This window comes from Tachypleus tridentatus, chromosome 8 (genome assembly GCF_004210375.1).
Source record: "Tachypleus tridentatus isolate NWPU-2018 chromosome 8, ASM421037v1, whole genome shotgun sequence".
Taxonomy (NCBI): Eukaryota; Metazoa; Arthropoda; class Merostomata; order Xiphosura; family Limulidae; genus Tachypleus; species Tachypleus tridentatus.
The window spans coordinates 113,160,152-113,179,720 of NC_134832.1; the positions used below are offsets into that span (position 1 = coordinate 113,160,152).

At 33.4% G+C, this 19,569-nt stretch overlaps 1 protein-coding gene across 6 annotated transcripts in view; it reads left to right on the plus strand.

Moving 5' to 3' along the window:
• LOC143223233 (cytokine receptor-like) overlaps nt 1-19,569 on the plus strand; it is a 115,987-nt gene that overhangs the window by 15,455 nt on the left and 80,963 nt on the right. For 5 of the 6 annotated variants that reach the window (XR_013012781.1, XR_013012782.1, XM_076450891.1 and 2 more), the window contains exon 2: nt 8,036-8,136. The gene's annotated coding sequence lies outside the window, so the exon portion shown is untranslated. Of the gene's footprint in view, nt 1-7,841; nt 7,875-8,035; nt 8,137-19,569 lie in introns of those variants that run through there. The other variant, XM_076450895.1, reaches the window with a different exon arrangement.

Consider the following 19,569-nt stretch of genomic DNA (forward strand, 5'->3'; position numbering starts at 1 on the left):
TTTTTGTTTTTTCTGTCAAGAATCACCAGCCTTTGTGGTTATAAGAAAAGGTGTTGTATTTGGAATTATAAAATGGCTTCAGAAATATTAGGTTACACAAAGTTAAAAACACTTTTCATTACAATTCCAAACGGGATCCCTTACATCAAATAAAAGTTTGTTATAAGAAAAATTTGATGATTATAATATTTGTTTATTCTTGTATTTCAAGATGAAACATGCTTGGATGGAGTATATTCCTGTGTTTTTGTAATTGTTTGCCTACTGAAATAAAGTTGTTGTGTATATGTATTAGTTGTTTATGAGCAAATTAGTTTAAAACTACTATTTTTAAAATCATAACATATATATATATCGCTTTTCAAAACTATTGAATAAAAGTAGGGTTACATAATTTTGTAGATTCCTTGATCATATGTATTTTTAGGTTCATAGGTTAAGTAGAAAAATTATAACTATATGTTACTGGGTTTTTGGACAGTTTTATTGTTTTGTAGTGATATATTTAATGGAACTGGTGGAAATTAAATTATACAACACCGTTAAACGTAGGCGTTTTCTCCAAAGCTCTGGTGTCTAATGGGGACCGCACACAGTATAATTATGTTTGATGAAAGCTCTGTTACATGGACCTGGTTTTTGTTAGACGTCATCAGTGAGGGTTATGTGACAAAGATGGCGTCGAAGCCAGACCCAAACGACCGATAGTTTAATGTAAATGAAGGCATTAAATCATTTATAAGATTGTTCTGACTTTTTCCAAATATAAATAGTACTCCAGTACTTTAAAAACATATATTTATACAATAAATGAATATACATTAAACAAGTCTAAACCACTGTATTTCATATTTATCTATTTAGTCTTTCGTGTGAAATACGTTTCGTATTTCAAGGACTTGGGGCAATTTGGATTTAGGATTAGAAATGTAAGCATTTAACCGTTTATTTATTTAGTGCTACATATGTGGTTGTTAACAAACTCTCAGAGACGTTTGCTTACTATAACATTAAAAATGAAAAGTTGTGGTTTTGGTAAGTTTTTCAAAGAGAAGTATGTGTTATCGTAGATAACATGATGACTTGCAAGCTTAAATATTAACACTAGTAAATGATATAGAACACTAACTGCAAATACCTCCAATGACAAATCTACTGATGTACCTCACGTTCTATATGAACGATTGTGTTGTGCATATCTAATGAAGATCCAAGACGTAACGTACGTGTATGTCATTTGTTCACGTCGAATTCCCAAACACCTTCAACAGCGCAGTGCCACTGCGGGTAAATTTATGGCTGGGATTATAATCCATGGCGTTTCGGAGTATAAATATTTCTGTATCAAAATTATTAAACAATGAAGAAAACATTAAGCATATTGGAGTCTTCGATGGAAGTGAAAGAAGAAAACTTACAGAAGAGAGTATTTAGAATAGCAACGGGCGAAACTACACTCCAGGTCGTTTCATAAAGTAAAGGCAATGTTACCAAAGAGAATCCTCTAACCAAAACGCCATTGAGATGGAGTTAGACGTATCTCCTGGTACCAGTAACAAATCAATACACAAGGATTTGAAGTTGATCAAAGCTTTCAAATCCAAAGGTACATTTTCAAAGAATCCTTTAAATTCATAAAACTGATTTTATAACAAAAACTATCGAAAAAACTGTAAATTACAAAAATCCATTCAACCACATACTTGTTTAATCACTCAATGGAACTCCAGTGGACATTCATGCTTGTGGTTTGCTCAAGTATATGGAGATTCTATGGAAATTTGTCAAGATTCATGGTCTAAGAGTGACCATAAAGTGGTTATAATGGAAATTCTAATGTTGGAGAATAGTAGCATTCAGATTAAGTCCGGTCGTTGATGAAATTAGTAATTTCAAAGGCAATGCGGGACCTGGAACGTTCTTATGAAGCATGATGAATCTCGGTACACTGGTTATTGCTGAAGCCACCAGTAAGTATATTGGTTTTTAATTTCTTATGCTTCTTGTTTACCGTGTTTAGTTTACACGTGAGAATAACGCACGTTTTTCGTTTTTATGATCGTGTTCGCAACCAAAAAAAGAAAAAAAAAGAAAAACAAATGTCAACTTCTTAGAAAATTTAACTATGCAACACAGTTATTTTCATCGCTTAATTCACAAACCAGAAGTTTTAAAATCGGCATTACGAACAGGTTTATTTAATGTTCCCTATATTGCCAGAAGGTCATTTGAAGGTAATATCTGTTGTGGACATTATTTCGTAATGTGAACCACGTGATCCTACAAACAAACGAGCAGTTGTCAGATGCAGAACAAGTTTATAGCGACAGTGTATGTAATATAGTATGATAGTTATTCCATTGCATGATCTTTGATTCAAATTTGAAACAGGATTAAACTAGTTTGATACTGTTTTACCGAGTGCGTTCGGAAAGCAGCGGAAATACGTTCCAAATAGGCGTACTTCTTTTTGTGCCATAGTGGCGTTATTGTAATATTGTTAACGCTTTATTGGAATAATCTGACTTCCGTGGTGTTTAAAGCTAGAACGTAAAGAGGTCATTTTTCACGCGTGTGTGGAGGGGAGGGCACCAACAAAATACATGCGTATACACACAAAAGCTTTGTACCTATTAACGTGTATAGTTTTATGTGGTTTCTGACGTTACCGACACTAACCTAACGGAATAGCGGCGCCATTTTTTGGCACGCGTCCATATCAAGTCAGTTCCGTTCCTAATTAACAATTTATGGTTGCGTAGACTTTTAAACTAGAGAATATTTTCCGCTGTTCAGCTTCTAATTCAGGAGATACAAAAATACATGAACCATATATGTACAGTGTCTCGTTGATGTGTTTAAGATGCTTTTGACGATAAGTTAACTTCCAATATGTAAACTGGAGAAACGCTTTTCAAAAATATAACGTAGACATACCGAAAATGTGTTTGCAACTTAGATATGTGTCGCTATAATATAAACGAAATTGTCCATTTTCAAGTTTATATAACGCACATTTCTTTCAAGTTATTGCTATATGGGTAGTTTGAAACAATGAGTATAGATGCTTCATTGTTTTTCTTGTGTGTGGTTATCAAGTGATTTGTTATTCACAAATCTATTTGAATTTATTATTCATTATTTTAATATCATAAATGACTCAGCGTGCGTTGTAAAACTTTAAAAGTTAATGTTTTATAAAAGTACAACTTTTCACGAGCTTTAGTGAAAAGCACTAACGTAGAGTCTACGTGGAATACAAAGTGTACGTCAAGTGCATATAAAGTAAATTGTTACCACAATGTGTATCGAACAAGGAGTATTCACCCTATAATTTGTTACAGGCTCATTTCGTAAACCAGTAAAATAACGTGAAAATAACTTAACATTAATGAAACACAACCACTTCTGATATTCATACTGTACTAGCTGCTATATCTATATATCTGTAGAACGAAGTTTTTGTTCCTATAGGATCTGATTAAACTGTTTTAAAATTAAATGTTTCAAATAATGACTCCATACTAATAGTTAGGTTTTAGAACAATGTCTCGTGAATTGTCTTATCACATGATACTTTTATGATAATTATATATATTATTATGTAGTACTGTATGTAAGTTTTCGTAAAACATATTTCGCTTATGTGAGGGTAAATGTACAGTTACAAACAAGAAAATTCTATGCATTAAAATGACCAGAAAATAAACAACAAAACCAGATGAAGTATTAAATAACCAGTACGCTTTTCCAGGTAAGGGTCTGCAAAAAAAGAAAATGTGTGGTTTCCATATGTTAACCATTCATCAAAGTGTTGTGGGAATACTGAAGGATTTGTTTATTGTGACGTGCTATATATGCACTTTGTGTAATTGAAATCAGTTTACTTAATACGAAGCGTTAACAGGCAGAATTTTATTTTTTAAAAAATGAATTCGTGATACTTCAGTTTCAATACATGAAGAATAGTAAAGACGGATATTGTGCTAAAGAAACGTACTGAAATCATTACGCTCTCTTTTCAAAATTCAGTACAGTAGGCTTCTGAAGAAGAAACAAACATTTTTTTTTTTACATTAAATTGTTTTGTTTATGGAACAGCTGTTTTTTTTGTTTTGCTTTTATCTCGATTGATCATTGTGGGGTCACTGCTGCTTCCATTTTGTAATTACATAAGCTGAAGAAACCTTATGGACCACAGAATTAGAACCTGTAATCAAACAACATACATTTTTTCTCGATTGTGTAATTTATGATAGTTTTAGACTCTGGGGAAATGTTTACAATTTCGTAAAAAACTCACAATTATGAATACTAATAATAAAGAAATTTAAAAAATTCGCCATTCAAAACTTTGGTGCATATTTAAGTGAAAAAAAAAGCGTTAACTTGCAGGTTAGTAGATGAAACTTACTAAAGAACTTGTGGTAATACATATTTACAACTCTATGTAACACAAATTTTGTTCCTGGATAGTATATGTTATTTCTTAATTGCATATGATGTAAAAGTACGTAAAATGGCCATCATTCCTTTCAGACTTTGCTTTTGTGACCTGGATAATGAAATTTAAAAATGAACCTATTTTCTATGTAAAAACGGACAAATTTGCACATTTTCATTTATATAAGGTCTGAATAAAATAACATATGAATCAAGATTTACATGTATTTATACTAATGTTATACAAAAGTGAACAAAAATGTTTAGAGGTGAGTAGTTTTTCGAGATTTGCGACTGTAATGCGACTTTAACGTATCAGCCTCCAAATACAGTCTCCAATCATGTTTTCGTTATACGCTCAAAGCGGAGTTCAAAGTCCAGTATATCATGGTGGAAGCGCTCGCCTTGCTTCTCTGAATATGCTCCCATGTTCTCCTTGAATTTATCAAGATGAGCGTTAAGGATATGGACATTTAGGGACATCCTTCAGCTCATTTTGCCGTAGTTCTTCACCACAGCCTTAACTAGTTCCACATAATTTTCGGCCTTGTGATTGCCCAAAAAAGCCCCAAACCACTGCAACAAAGCTTCCCCAAGCTTTTTTTTCCTTCCTATTAAGCTTCTTGGGGAATTCTATGCACTCCAGGATCTTCTTTATTTGTAGTCCAACGATTTGTTTGTTTGTTTTGGAATTTCGCACAAAGCTACTCGAGGGCTATCTGTGCTAGCCGTCCCTAATTTAGCAGTGTAAGACTAGAGGGAAGGCAGCTAGTCATCACCACCCACCGCCAACTCTTGGGCTACTCTTTTACCAACGAATAGTGGGATTGACCGTCACATTATACACCCCCACGGCTGGGAGGGCGAGCATGTTTAGCACGACGGGGGGCGTAGTCCAACGAAGACACCAGGTTTGACCTTTGCCTCAGACAGCTTGGAGAAGAAGTATTGAAGGTACTTGAAGGCAGCAGACTTCTTATCAAGAGCTGTGACAAACTGTTTTAATAAGACCCAGTTTTATGTGCAGTGGTGGGAACAATACCTTCTGGAGGTCCACCAGTGGCTCACACTTGACATTGTGCCTTCCTACAGAGAACTCGGTCCGTTGGGGCAAGTGCTTCCTGTTGTAGTTCACTGCGGTGTCCCTGCTGTCCCAAAGGTAAAGATAACAGGGAAACTTGGTAAAGCTTCCTTGGAGACCCATCAGGAATGGCACCATTTTGAAGTCTCCGATAACCCTCCCAGTCGTACTCATCATACTTCAAGGCAGATGCTGTCACAGAGTACTTTTCGCTTTTGTCTTGATAAATTGGCCACATACATTACAGAATGCGTCTGGAGAATGCTTGCAGTTTCTTGATGCCGTCTCTGATAAAATCAGATAGGTCTGTGTGTTCACTTAGGCAGCTAGAACTAATCTGAAGTGGTGAGTGGTGGGCCTATATATATATATTACTGTGGAAAGTTCTAGAAAATTCTAGAAGGTTCTTGAAAATTTTCGTAAGTTTTACAACATTCTAGAAAGTTCTTGAAAATTCTCTATCAGCTACTCAGCACTGAATCTACCTGGAGTGTTCTAAAAGATGGGTAAACTTGAAAATTCATTACCCATATCACAAAAGCAAAGTTTGAAGAGAAAAATAGATCTTTTTCATTTACTTTAGGCATAAGCAATTGGGAAATACCACTCTCTGCCCAGGAACAAGAAAAAGTAAAAATTTCGTTACATGGTGTTTATTTGAGATTGATTTGATACTTAGTATGACTTGTAGGAATATCGTAAATGCACTTGTACATCTTTGTTTTATTCAAGTATCATTTGAACAAGCTACTTGAATGAAGTTCTACTTGACGTATTTAGTAAAGTGGTTACTAACACAATAGAGTAATGCATTTTTAAATAAAATCTCGCTAACAATTATAACGCACTCACAATATGAGCCTTTGAATTATAATCTATATAGACTGTTCTGTGTTCCAAAGAGAAGAGTCTTTGTTCTCTATCATTCATTGTATTTGTTTGTGGAAGAAATACAGGTTAAATTAATGCAACTGTGAGAGTTGTGTATATATTTACGCATGTGTACTAGTATGCTGCTTTGTATATGTTGTATGGATTACTCTACTATATTTCACACTGTTCACGAAAAAAATGATGCAGGCGTAGTATTAGAGTAGCATCATAACACACATGCACGTCGTTGTGTGTGTGTTTACTTGTATTTATAAAGTTTTGTTATCGTCTTCTAAACATATTGCTATGAAAAATGAGGACCGAGTTTGCCCCAATTTTGTCTTGTTTAGCGAACTTTACCGTCACCTTATTATATCTATACATATTTATATTTGTAACATGTTTACGTGTAATTGTTTACCGTTGTATAAACGTACCTCTTTAGAGGTGGTCACTTTCTCACTAGAATGGATTTTACATATTAAATATTTTGGTAAGGTATCATTTTTTGTTTTAAATCTTCCACAACAGTTCGATTTTAAATCGCAATGCCTTTATTTATTTTTTGACTTAAAACTTTTTTAATAAATCATGGAATTGTTTCGTTAGCTGATCTGAAGGGAGAAAACACAGTTAATTGATTTTGTTTCATAATTACTTAAAATACAGTAAATTAAAAAAAGAACAAACTAAAATATATTAGTAAATGTATATCACTGCCATTTTAAACAATATTTTTTTTCTAGCATTAAAGTTGTTAATACTTGTTTGTTTATTGTTGTTTCCAATTGAGCACAAAGCTACAAAATTAGCTATACCTGTTCTGCCCACCATGAGTATCAAAACCCAATTTCTAACGCTAAAACCGCAGACATACCACTGCGACACAAAGGGACTTTAATGCTAGTAAAAATATCGTTTAAAATGGCAGTGATATACATTTACTAATATATTTTAGTTTGTTCTTTATTTTGTACAAAATAAACAAAATAATTTGTCCATATATTATGCACTCTTTTGTTTACTAGACGTTTTACTTTTTCAACAGGAAATATTACAAGAACAATAATTTTATCACTTGTGGGTTCAGTATCTAATGTTTAATAGATGTTAAATATATTTTTTTGTTTAATATTAATGTGTTTAGATATGTTTATAATTGTAAGAATATTGGCATTAATACGTTTAGAAGTTTTTGTGACAGTACTTCATATTTAGCCAAAAGTTAGGCCCTTCACACACAGTAAAAATGCATAAATATTAAGCAACTTACTCACAGAATGCATAGAATTTAATCAAGAACTCGATAGTTTTCAGGGCCCTAAGGCTGTGGATCGCAGCTGTTCCTCGCTTCGCTGGGTCAAATAAACCTCCCCACCACTTTTAATTTGCCACCTACGCCTGCGTTTATATATAACTACAGCAGTGCCTGATTTTTTGACATGGCTAAATGTTTGGACTCGTTATTTAAACGTTGGTAAGAGTTCAGTCATAGTACCTGTCAGAAAATGCCCATTGCAGACATTTTCCAACCATTAAATAGCTATATTCTCTGAAAAATAGATAGGGACTGATGTAAACATTACTTTCTCTGTTACTTCAATGTTTAATTTAAAATACTTGAATCTTATGTTTCAGTGTTCTACATGTTGGTCACAATGAAGTCACTCGTTTCGGATTCGCCAAATTCTGTTAAAATCTGTTCCTTATACAGAAAAAGGGATGACATGCAGTAAAATGTAAGTTATTTTACAAGATTTTATTATTTCGTATTAATTTATATGCAAAAACGGCTCGTTTGGGCTGAGAAAACTCTTTTACATAGAAGAGCGAACGAGCCGTTTTTGCATATAAATTTCTCAACAAGTGGGTTTCTCGCCATCACTGATTTCGTATTAAGTTGATTTTGTTCAATTTTTGATTCAAGAATTTAATTTTTAGTTATTTTTTAAATCCGGGATTCACTTATTGTGAGAATTAACGTTCTCAGTTCTAGCTCATCAACAAACTATCATTATATAAAACAATACAAAAACTGTTACAGTTGAACAGTTCTATGCATTCAGTTTGGTTGTGTAAAATATGCTGTAAGTTTAAAATACGTAATAACAAGTAGAATAATAATAATAATAAAATGGCCGGTAGAGGTCAAGTAGTTGGAGTTTCCGGACTGTGATTCCCGGGATTGAGAGTAGGGTTGTAAAGAGTGCAGTCAAATTCTACTATTCGGTCAGACACGAATAGCATAAGAGTTGGCAGTTGGTGTTATTGACTGGCTACCTTCCTTCTAGTCGTTCAGATCAAAATTAGGAACAGCCACGTACAGATATCTTATGGGTAGCTTTGTGCCAAAACTTTGAAAAGAACTACAAAAAAAAAAGTGATCTTTACTGGATCTACAGCCAGACAGCGAAGAAGTTGAAAATACGAAGCAACTTTCTTTGTACGTGAAAACATAACAAATAATTTTTGCGTGTTTTTCAACACCTTCACGATCATCTTTGGATCACACAGCGACTCTCCGTGTGGTTGACTGTTTAGCGCAGATAGCCAGTTGCTTTGTGCCAGTAAACGCCTGAGCCAACAAACCACTGGTTGAGTTTCACAGTTTGACAGTATCTGTTAAACATATTTTGAGAAAATTTTGAAACGCCAAAAATTTTAAAGCGGTCTTTCAGAGTTTAATTTTACTATTTAGAAATTCCAAGTTGTTTTGTAAGTGTCTAGCAAGTCATATTATTCAAGAGTTTCTTTAACAGGAGAAGGTGTGAGTTGAAGGCACAAGTCTCATTAGTTCGTAGGCCCGGCATGACCAGGTGGTTATGGTACTCGACTCTTAATTCGATGGTCGCGGGTTCGAATCCCCGTCATACCAGACATGCTCGCCCTTTCAGCCGTGGGGGCGTTATAATGTGACTGTTAATCCCACTATTCGTTGGTAAAAGAGAAGCCCAATAGTTGGCGGATGGGTGGTGATGACTAGCTGCATTCCCTCTAGTTTTACACTGCAGACGTAGGAACGGCTAGCGCAGATAGCCCTTGTGTAGCTTTGCGCGAAATTCAAAACAAACAATCATTATTTCGTTTGGTCCTGTTCTTTTTATCGTACTTATGATTTGTTTAAAAATATACGAACCATTTATATCGTTATACACCCTTCTTCAGTGTAGTGGGTTAAATTCTTTAGAGGCTCAACGGCAAGTCTGAAGGCTTTTAACAAAAAAACCGAGTTTCGATACATGTGATGGGCACAACAGAGATATCTTATTGTGTCGCTTTACACTTAGCAACAAAAGAAACTGACAAATAATGGGCTTATTAAATTTATGACATTTATTCAACGATATTTAGTTTTCTTATTAAACATTTGAAATTTATTCATCCAAAATTCTGGAGCAGTTAGAAAAAGAAGCTGTTTTATTTCTGAAATGTAATCATTCTAAAGTTAGAATCAGAAGTAGTAAATGTTTTCTGTAAAAATATTTTTTTACAAAGCTTGGGAGTCCGCACTATTATATTCTTTTAACGTTTTTGTTGTTAACGTAACGACTATTTATAACTCAGACGTAACTACGAAAAAAGAAATTACTCGTACGACTGACTGTTAGTTTCATTGGTTTAAATAGGTTTCTAACGGGAATCGTAGCATTTAAACAAGCCATTTGTTCTCAAGCTTAAAGCAGATTTTAAAACCTAAATAGCAGCTTTTCGTGCCTTCTCGTTCCACGTGCTTGGACTTTCTAAAACAATGCGACATTAATGAAATCCATTTAATTAACAACACCGACTAGAAATCCCGGGAAATATAAATTTTTAAACTTGGTAACAAATTGCAATTTTCTCGTATCCTTTACTTATAATATTAATTTTTACGTATATTGACTCTTATGGTTTAGTGATACTTGTTAGTTTTGAAGTAGCATTTCTATATCCAATTTTTGATCACAAATACATTGAAAGAATGATAATTTGTTATTTCAAAGAATGAAAGTAGATGTCATGATGATGTTATTCACAACTATGGATGTTCACAGTGTGATACCTTTTATGTTGCGGAAAATGAGGACCCAGTACTCGTTTGAAAACACAAATTGGACCTATCCCCCCTTTAAATATTTGAAAATATATAACATCACAATAATTTTGAAACTGATAATTGTCAAGTTGTGAATAATGACACTTCTAATTGCAAAATTAAAAATACACTTTGGGTAAGATTTAGAAAACAATATTTAGTACGATCAGTTTTATCTTTAAAATGTTTTGATTAATTTGCATTAATATCGTAGTTAAGGAGTTAACCACTCAACCTGGATTAGACATCTATATATTCTATGTAAAATATAAAATTCTGTCTGTTTTTTAAAATACTTTCTTCGCGAGTAATGACAACGCAAAGTTAATATGTGTAACTCGTATTCTAATTTGCTTTTACTATCTGATTATCATTGAAGATCTTTACAAATGGTTTAATTTGGGCAAATTTCAGTCATGAGTAAAATTTCGCAAAATCCCTTAAAACACTACATAAACAAAAGCAGAATTAAGTTCATCATGAATTTTTGTATGTTATTAAACTGTTTAGAATAAGTGATGTTTTGCTTCCATCATGAACATGCAGTAGTTAATATTTAACACGCTATACAAGGTTAATTTATCGTTTTTAATTGATTCAAATTAATAGCATATATAACCTATTTTACTGTTTTCTGTAATGAGAAAACGGTTAAAAATGTTTCGTTTATTAAATTCCGTTTTATGAAGTGTAGGTAAGGGCTTCACTGACTTTATACACAAGACTGTTTGGTGTTTTGAAATAATATTGATGCTACTAAATTTATTTTTGTGAATAATACAGCGAGGTGTAATTTTAGAATTTATTATTACAAAGGAAATTAACATCGAACAGCTTATTTCCACAAGTTTCTGGAGTGTTTCTACTTGCAATATAATCTTAAAACTGAGAGGGCAAGTAGTTAAGCCAAACGAAAATGATACCATGAAATGTGCAAGTGTTTTATAGTGCTGTCAATCTGTAGAGGTTTTAGGGTTACTTCCGAAATAGGATTATGTTACGCTCTGAATACGCCGGATTTAACTTCAATAAGTCTCTTACCATTGATTTTGATTATCTTGTTATGAATGGTATTTAATGTTTAATCTTCATTATATTCATGTATATTGTTTAAACAGTTTATTGCTTAATTTTAATAATTTTAATGTGTTGTGTTATAATTTTTCAATAACTATATATAATATTGTGTTCGAAATAAACTAAAATCTTTTAATTTTGTGCTTGTAACATACCCAAATGGAAGAGTAGAATAATTTTCTGAAAAAAGATTTTTCACTCTTATGTAATAAATTACAATATGTGTGAGTTACTAAAAGTATTTAATTTTAAAACTGAATGGTTAGAATATATCACGTAGAATGCATAACTAAATGTATGTGATAACGAGGTTTACCTTACATAATTTTGTCACTCCAGTGGCACAGCGGCAGATAACCTACTGTGTAGTTTTGTGATGAATTTGAAATGTACAACCATAATCTTACAGTTGTAACTTATATTTCAGTTGAAACTAGATTTAAATTATACTATCGCAAGTTTACTAATGATTTTGTTTAGACACTTGTTTCGTCTAAAACCGTTAAAAATGACTTGTTGGGGTTTTGTAAAAAACAACAGCAATAACAAAAAAAACAAACAAACTCAAACGTATTGTTCTGTCATATAACTTTAAGATTACGATTACGGTTTAAACGCTGAAAGATGAAGCGCCCAAAACCAGTAGGCTTTATGTTTGTGGTAAAAACTGTATCACGAAGAGTTAAACCTAAAGATTAATAACACCACAGTTAGTTGAGACTAATGCTACGCTACGTTTTCTTTACGAAAGAAAAGGTTAATCCAAAACTGTAATCATAAAACTGCAAAACTTCACGAAAACATATGAATTGTGGCCACTAGATTCTTCGATGTTTTTAAAGCTCACCACTATCTTCAAAACGTCAAGTTAAATATAGGCATAAAACTAAAATGTAAAACAATTTGAAAATTTGGAATTGAAGCCAACCCTCGTGAACGTGCGAAGTATTATATAATAGTTAGAGCAATATCAGGTCATAGTGTTGTTGCTAAGCGACACAGCCAAACGTAGTGTTACGGAAAGACAATTGGTTTTGATATATATTAAACAATAATTTGTGTGTGTGTGTGGGTGGGGGGGCTATTCCTGTCGTCCATTGTCTGTCCATCTTCTTAGTTGCATAAAAATTTGAAAAGCCACCACTGACTGGGGCTCTGTGTTATTGTAAGGTCTATTAAACATCCAGTAAGGTTGGCAATCCAGTGTATAGTAAAAATATATAAATTCTAAGATTCAGTGAAAAGGTATAATAGGACAGAAGCGTAGAAGTCTGAAAAGTTGGGTTCCTTGAGTTGCCGAAATCTCAGAGAAAATGTCTACTGTAAATGAGCAATTACTTAAATGTTTTCTCAGCCATCAAGAAAACAGAATGAAAGGCTCTAAGATTGTATTAATATCACACTAAGATTTTCAAGTGGTTTATTTGCATACTTAAGGTACTGAGCCGACTAGCGACTTACACACTTAATCCAACTTGTCTATGCCCTGTGATCGGATGTTCTGAATGAAGCCCCGCCCCTTCAGAGTATCTTTGTCTTCTTCTCGATTGTATGCATACAGTGTGATTTAACAAACTGTTCTATAAACAGCGTTTTGTTCGAGTCCGAAGAAACGTCACAATTAAGGAAGTGGTGACAACGTAAAAACTGTTGCACAGACGCCATTAATTATAATAATTGTATATTTGAATAGTTCAGAATACCGACTGGAGCAGTTACCCAATCAGTTACGGTGGGATGATTTGCGGGTGATTTGGCGGTCTTACAAGTTACAGTAAAGACGCCCTCTGAAAAAACTTCACACGTTCGCGTTTCATACATGTACAGTAACATCAAAAATGAAGACAGTTGAACAGAAAATCTTAAGGCTTGTGTCATCTATAGCATGAGCATGCACAAATCATTACGTATTAACTGTTTACATTAAACAAAGTATATAAGGCATTATTGTGAAGTCGAGATGACTGGTTCTGTATATTGTACGGTTGGTTAGACTGTGTACAAAACTGTTTTATTAGTAAAGTGTTATGCATTTATTGTGCCTGTTATGTATTTAATTTAAGTTTCATTGTTTAGTTTTCTTGTGGGAAATGAGTGGACGTCGATTAATAAAGGCTTTTCTAATTTGTAATTAAGAAATGAAAGAATCGTATCTTGGACTTGTACTACAATAATATTTGAAAAAAAATGGATGTTTGTATCCCGAGGTTGCACTTAGCAGAATTAGTTTTTTCTTACGGTCGGCTCTACGTAAGTCTATCTGGGGTTAATGTGTACTTTTTTTCTCTCCAGGGTACTCGCTGTTCTTCAGTTGTTTAAAATTTTATCTCCTGAAATTTTACATGTTGAAAAATTTGTTTATATGAAAGTTAAGCAGCCCTTCCAATGTGAATTCGATAGCCCTAAGTTTAAGATAATGTATCAAAATTCTGAAACTGTATATATTTTGTAGGATTTCGACATGTTCTTTAATACTTTTTTAATTGAATGCTTGTTTTCCTATGTTCTCAAAGAAAACATACGTTTAGTATATGCATTGTAATTAAATTACTGATTAAAATACCATGTGCTGCACGTAATATATAATATTCACAAACAACAAACTCATCAGTAATGTGAAGAAAACATTAAGACAGAAGCTTGTTGACAAAACAACAAAACAAACATTTTTCAAGCAACGTAAAAACAAGTGTTTTTTGGGGAGATTGTTAGATGAGACTGTGGTGACTTGGAATTTTGATAACAGCTGACCATATTTATGTAACATTCTTTGAATTCATCGTTGGATCATTTTGTGTCTGTTACACGTAAATGTAACAAACATCATTTCAATCAAATGTTTTCTAATGTAACTATTTATAAGTATTAGTAGCGTGCACAGGGGTCAGTGGGAGTGGGCTCAGACCTCTGTCTTCTTGCCCTTAATCCCTAAAAGTACCTTTTTTTTCGTCATAAAAATTGCCAACAGCTACGAAAATACACATCTGATTCTTCCCCTTGTTTACTTCAAATTATTAAGGGGGGTTCAACTTCAACGTGAATGAAACATTGGCGTGTAGGTTTTTACAGTGAAAATAAAATAATAATTATGGTTTCTTGTTAAATGTTAATTAATATGCAATAATTCACTGTTTAACTTTAGATGCTAAAAGTGGTTATTAGTTTGTTTTGTAATTTTCGCGCAAAGCTACGCGAGGACCATCTCCGCTAGTCGTCCCTAATTCAGCAGTCTAAGACTAGAGGGAAGAGAGCTAGTCATCACCACCCACTGCCAACTCTTGGGCTACTTTTTTACCAACGAATAATAGGATTAATCGTAACATTATAACGCCCTCGCGCCTGAAAGGGCGAGCATGTTTGGTGCGACGGGGATTCGAACCCACGACTCTCAGATTACGGGTTGAACACCCTAACTACCTGGCTGTGCCTCGAAAGAGTATCCGATTTATTATGCTACGTACGTTATCTATTGTTCCTCCGCTAGTACAGCAGTAAGGCTACAGATTTACAACGCTAAAATCAGGAGTTCGATTCCCCTCGGTGGGCTCAGCAGATTGCCCGAGGTGGCTTTGCTATAAAAAAACACACGCGCGCGCGTTACCTATTACTACTTTAAATAATCGATAATTTTAATTTAGAAGTTAATTAGATGTTAATACGTGTTAAGTTTATGATTTTTGCGAACGAGATTGATACATACAATTTTCTTTTTTAAAACAAATATATTTTAATATACAAACAAAAAGAGTACAGTTTATAATAACTGAGCTTTATATCTGGTCTGGAACTGAATCCTTTATCGACATTCACGGAGGGCAAATTAACTCTTTGTTTATAAACTTGTATACATCTTTTGACAGGTAGCTAAGCTTGAAGCACCCGTAAGTTTTCACCGATGACGATATCTAATGTACTCGTAGAACTACTAACGTCCGAAGTTTGTTCACTAAAGTTGAACGGTTTGTAATGCTCAAATTCTATAAACGTTACTGGTCAAATTTTGTAGTTTTCCGTTTAATAGGCGTTAATCACGATTATACAGCGTTCGATGCTTATAGGGTACTGACTGTAGCTGACTATTAATAATAATCTTCTATTGGCTGTCGGCTACTAAGTTTATTTTATACGAATCACGCGAGTTTTTCGAAGTTCTAACAGTGTTCGAAAACGCGCTGGCGTTTTCGTGAAAAAAATATTGTGGATTTTAGTCTCATGAATCTTCTACAAAGTTAGAGAAAAGACGAGACTTGTGCAATACACAGCCAACAGTCACATGCAAAAAGAAATGCTATAGTGAAACAAGCGTAGGTATTAAAATGAACATATAACGGTACATCCGTTACACGGGTTATAAGTGGTTATTAGAAAAATTTAACAAGAATAAATAATATTTTGCTTTTTATAGCTCTTTAACCTATCTGTATTAGAAGCAACCTGCAGCTCCTATACTCTCATGTAACATCTCCTTCCGAAAAATGTTTGTCTTACGATGCTGGAAAAGTGCTCTTTTTTTGTCGACTCCGCCCTTTTAATGTCCTCTGCACATTACTGAGTACTTTGTTCATATTGTATATAAGGTGTAGCATGTATTTCCACACACGTACACCCACAGTGAGAAACTTTACAAGTGAGATCTAACGTAATTTTAAAATTTAAGTAGATAACGGGCACTTAATATTTTGGTTTTACGTGGTGTGTTATTTAACGATATATTAAATATTGCTTAATTAATTGACTAAAGTGTATGGAATGTTAAACAGCAAAAGTTTATCTAACGTTGTTTTAAGAAAATTTAAATAAGGTAGTGTACTTTACTTGCTTTCTTCACTATATATTAATAAGTGTACACTTTTGAATAAAGTTATTGAATATAAAATATCCACAGTGATCTTGAACTCCTCTTGTATTATTCATATCAGCTTTATTCGCCGTTATCAGAATATTTTGAAGTTTTAAAATGTTACGGTTAAAACACCAATGTCAGTGAAATATTGGAGAACTAATAGGCTTAAAACTATTATAAAAACAAGTGAATAGCAGGTGTCTCCATCACCACCATCCCCACATTCCTCTTAATTTGTCTGTTGCAGCTGGATATCAGAAGTGTATAAAAAAATCACGCATTTCATGTTTTTTTTTCTTCTCCCACAGAAGATGTGTGAAATTACGAGGAATGTAGGGGTGGAGTGATGGAAACATCTGTGGTTAACTTGTTTTTACATCAGTTGTTGAAGTTTTGTTTACGTCTTTTCTTGCTTCTCCATTTGTTTTTTATCTAGTTTTACATTAGTGGCCTTCCTTCCTAACTCTTAACGGTATACTAAACGATAGAGACGTAAATAAATTTGTTAATTATATCATCACCGATATATTAGGAGGGAAATGTTGCTATTAGATTGACTCAAGATAATCAACAATTCACAGTGAGTTCAAGCAATTTAGGTTTTGACAGTGATTATAATTTCGTTGAGGATAGGTCTTACACCATTGCTGTCGCATCGTAAACAGATTACAACGAATAGCTTCGCAACTTGTGGCAGCGTTTAGTTTTTAGAAGTGATTATATCCAAATTTGTATCCAAAACCACTGTTTATAGCTTCAGTTAACAAGAGTACGTACGAGCTCTTGTATGGGGGAATTGAAGTTAGTGTCGAGCGCTCGTTTTTAAACTCTAATGGCGATAGTTTCCAAAGGGTGCGTGTCACTTTTACTGTAGGCTTGTAAAGAAATTTTGAGCCTTAAGACCCTGTAGCCAGAAGCTGTCATGATAGTAAATATCGTATCGTATCGTATCGTATACATGAACTAGCAGAATCGAAGAAAAGGATTACTGAAACTTGGAGAATAACAAATGACTGAGCATCTTTTATGAATTACGCGATTGAATATTTACTTTGTCATTTCGAAGAAACTGATCCTGTTACGGAAATTGGACACCTTCTGTTGAAAATTCCGTGTGTATATTTTCATACACAGTTCTTAGAACATCTGTTAATCTAGTGACTTTGGTGATTGAAATATTTATGACAATATACGTCAAAATATGTTGAGATTATCTTTTGCAGCAGAGTGTATGGGGTGTTCTAGGTGTTTAAAATCACGTGTGCAGTGCAGTTTTTACACAATTCCTAGAACTGGATATATTTGTAAACTATTCTCTGTGTGTAGAAGATGTAAATGAAATTATGCAATACAAATATCTGCGTTTAAGATAACCCACAAATTGAGGTAAATAAGTAGCATTAGCATTGCTGAAAATATGATATCAGATATCGTTAATATACAAACAGTACGTACATATAATTTGGGTGCACGAAGCAGCATGTGCTTTATAAGTACTTTCGATCATGTGTTTTTTTTTTGGTTTTTTTTTATAAGTATTTTACAAATCATAGGTACTTTTGTCTTCAATAATCTTTCTTAAACATCGAGAAACCTCGCGTAATTTTAACCGAATAATCTGTTAAACATATCTGTCTTGAAGTAAAAATAAAAAAAAAAACTTAAAGAAAAATACTAAGGCGAAAGTCACATGATTGATCCTGGAGAAATCACATACAACCTCTGATTCGGCCACCTTCCTCTGTATTTGATTTCATTTCAAAGCCGTTTATATATATTTATTTGCCGACAAAACAATTTCACTTTGTAAGAGAAATCATTTATGGACCAACGGAAAAAAGCTAAGCAGACACGAGTTACCAGATGTTGATTATTAGGTCATTTAATCTATAATTAATTATGTAAAAAAAAGTAACTTAAAAATAGCTAATGTACTTTAAATTAGCTTTCAGAGGGAAGATAAATATGCAGTTGTACAGATTATCAGTGTAAAAAATTGGAGCACTGAACTTTTCATGAAAAACGTAGGGAGGTGCTTTTGACATAAATGTGTTTGAAAGTCATTACAATATTGAACACTATAAGCACGTGAACTATATATAATTATGGTGTTAAGAAAGCCTGCCTGTTTATAATGCAAACTTTTTTCTATAGCCTACTACGCCTAATAATTGCATCAATTTCTGGATTGTCGTTTTAGTTCAATTTTAGTGTTTGATGAAAGGTGATGACTTCATAATGTGGTTTTATGTACTTTGCAGTAGTTTGTTGGAAAAAATAGCCACATTTTTTTGTAAACACAGCATTTTTCTTAGCCAAAATAAAAAGGTAGATGTGTTACCGTTTGTTTTTGTTCTGTGCTAATCCTTTTTAAAATTCTCGACCAGCGATCCTATGCTCTGATTTTTTCATATGCCAGTGGTTATTTTCTTTATGTTCAGCTCGGAATAACAAAATATCTTGTTGATTCTGTCGTTAAGTTCTTTGTAAATAAAGTGAATATATATTATTATATTTTAACATATGTTGACACAGTTAACTTAGCCGATTATTTAGGGTGAAATAAAGAAAGGTTGCTTTACACTCCAAAGCAAGTGCAACATCAATACATTCTAAGAAATGAGCCAATTTTACGTTTTCTAACCGGTTCAGAAACAAACAGGAAATGTACGTGTTTGTATATTTAAATTCTCGATGTGTCAGTAATATGCTTGAAGGTTTAACAGTGCAAGTATTTGGAGTTCGATCTCTGTTGTAGGCGCACCACAGATATCTTATTGTGCAGCTTTGTGCTTAACAACAATAAAAAATTATGTGCTGAAAAATTGAAGTTTTTAATATTTTTCAAAACCGGTAATGAAATATAACGGATCATGTGTAGCTGATTCTTTCAGGTACTAAGGGTAATGTTTCTGTAATACATATTGCAATTTGAATGTGATAAAACTTGTAAGGAAAATCGAATGAGTCAGAAGTAATATATAAGTAACATATTCATTATCGAAGGCAAGCTGATAAAACAAACTGCCAAAAATGCTTAATATTATAAGTCATTTTACCAGAAACTTAAAACCTGTAATGATTAGATTATATTGAATAACCACTTGCGTACCTCTCAGTAGCTGTTAACGAAATTTTCGGTCGTCATTCCTGTAATATCTGATGAGATTCATTCGA